Below are 2,799 nucleotides of genomic sequence, written 5' to 3'. Positions count from 1 at the left end.
AGGCTGGCCCCTCGGAATGGTTCGACAGCCGCCTGAGAGCATTCGGGCTCCGCGCCCACTACTGATCAGGGGTTCAAAGGCTGGCCCCCCGAAGGGTTCGACAGCCGCCCCAGAACACGCAGAGCGAGGGATGACTCTGGGTACGTCCGATACATGGCTGAGGCTCAGGCTACGCTCCCGAGGTACCCTAGGACATTTCTGAGACCAGCAGGAGCGATTCTGTAACGGAATCCCATCAGAGGGAGGCATCGAGCCCTCGGAACCTATCAAACGGGACCGGGTCCGGCAAATCACATGCAGGTACTTTTGGAGCGCGCCTCTGGGCCACTAGCCGACCCTTATCGAACGGGGCTCGGGCATCCACTCGGATCACCCGTTAGCAACTCACTGGAGACACCATGTTCGGTGACCTCCGAGGGCAACATGGCGCTTCCCCCCCCCCCCTCCTCCTTGCGGAAAGGCGACGAAGGGGCATATGATAAAAGCCGAGTCAGTCCCTGGTCGTCCTCTCGCTCTGTGCAGAGGCTCGGGGGCTGCTCTCGCAAACCGGCTCCGGCCAAACCGTTGACAGCGTCAACATACCAGCCTGAGAACTCGGAACCTGACCATGCACCCAGGCTACGACCAGATCGCATGAGGGAACAACCAGACCGGCCGAGGCGTCACGAAAGGCACTAAGACCTCGAAGGAGTCAAACCACTCCTCCGAGGCCTCATGGGCTACACCCGGCGGGTGCGCTCGCGCGCACCCACCAGAACAAAATGTAACCGAGAAAGGCCGGTCCCCTTGCAAAAAAGTGTGACAAAGCCTCCAAGCGAGTACCAACACTCCCTTTGAGGCTCGGGGGCTACTGTCGGGGACCATAATTAGGGGTACCCCCAAGACTCCTAAACTCGACTGGTAACCACCATCAGCACAAGCTGCAAAGGCCTGATGGGCGCAATACAGGTTAAAGCTCCATCCACTCAAGGGACACGATCTCGCCTCGCCCGAGCCCAGCCTCGGGCAGGAACAGTAGACCCAGGTGGATTCACGCCTCGCCCGAGGGCCTCCTCAAGCAACGGGCGCACCTTCGACTCGCCCGAGGCCCAGCTCGGGCAGGCTTCGCAGTGAAGCAACCTTGGCCAGATCGCCTCACCAACCGACCGTATCGTAGGAGCATTCAATGCAAGGATCGCCTGACACCTTATCCTAACGCGCGCTCCTCAGTCGGCAGGGCCGAAGTGACCGCAGTCACTTCGCCCCTCCACTGGCTGACCTGACAGGAAAACAGCGCCACCTGCCCTGCTCCGACTGCTATGCCACCCGCCAGGGTGAGGCTGACAGCAGCCGAGTCCAGCCTCAGGCACCATAGGAAGCTCTGCCTCGCCCGACCCCAGGGCTCGGACTCAACCTCGGCCTCGGAAGACGGTCTCTGCCTCGCCCGACCCCAGGGCTCGGACTCAACCTCGACCTCGGAAGACGGTCTCCGCCTCGCCCGACCCCAGGGCTCGGACTCAACCTCGGCCTCGGAAGACGGTCTCCGCCTCGCCCGACCCCAGGGCTCGGACTCAACCTCGACCTCAGAGGAGTCACCACCTCGCCCGACCTTAGGCTCGGACCGACCACGTCACAGGGGGGTACATCATTACCCTACCCCTAGCTAGCTCAGGCTACGGGGAACAAGACCGGCGTCCCATCTGGCTCGCCCCGGTAAACAAGTAATGATGGCACCCCGCGTGCTCCCATGACGACGGCGGTTCTCAGCCCCCTACGGAAGCAAGGAGACGTCAGCAAGGACCCGACAGCCCCGACAGCTGTGCTTCTACAGGGCTCAAGCGCTCCTCCGACGGCCACGATATCACATGCACAGGGCACTAACACCTCTCCGACAGCCACGTCGGCATGTATGTAGGGCTCTGGCTCCTCTCTGTCGGACACGTTAGCACATTGCTACATCCCCCATTATACACCTGGACCCTCTCCTTACATCTATAAAAGGAAGGTCCAGGACCCTCGTACGAGGAGGTGGCCACGCGGGAGGACGGGCTGACGAACAGGCTATCTCTCTCCCTCGCGGACGCTTGTAACCCCCTACTGCAAGTGCATCCACCCTGGACGCAGGATAACACGAGTCGCGGTTCCCTTTTTCCCCTTGTGTTCCATATCGCGCCGTCCCATCTGGGCTGGGACACGCAGCGACAATTTACTCATCGGTACAGGGACCCCCCGGGGTCGAAACGCCGACACTTCTATTTTCCTATACAACCATTCTCCTATTCAGCTTCTCATTTACTCTTAACTGAGCTATTTAACTTTTCTACATCAATTTCTAAAGTTTTTTTAAAAATGTATATAAAATCATATACTATTTGTAGTATCATAAACTTAAAAGTGTTAATTTTACAGTTAAAAACACTTGTTAACAAAAGAGGGGGGGGTTAATTTCTCTCCCTGTTTCGAGTGAAGCAAAGCACCATTGGAGCCGTACCCTTTTGACTATTCATTTCGAAGGAAGTAAAATTTACTTAATAGTCTTTTTTTTGCTTGAAATTTGACACTCCACCACTTTTCTAAAGTTTATATATAAACTTATCCTAGATTCATCAGGATATCAGTGAAATATGTTTCTATTATGTAACTTAAGACTATTTAATTCAATCCTATGTAGTAAATTTGTAGCACATAAATGTCTCCCAAATATTACTAATATATTACTTATAAAACTATAATAGCTTAATTGATCTTTGCACAAATTACTATCATTAGAATGTAATTATCAAAGGGGGCGTCAGTGCAATTATCTGGATAGAGGGTGGG

This window comes from Zea mays, chromosome 6 (genome assembly GCF_902167145.1).
Source record: "Zea mays cultivar B73 chromosome 6, Zm-B73-REFERENCE-NAM-5.0, whole genome shotgun sequence".
Classification (NCBI taxonomy): domain Eukaryota; kingdom Viridiplantae; phylum Streptophyta; class Magnoliopsida; order Poales; family Poaceae; genus Zea; species Zea mays.
Note: the sequence above shows the minus strand (reverse complement) of the source record.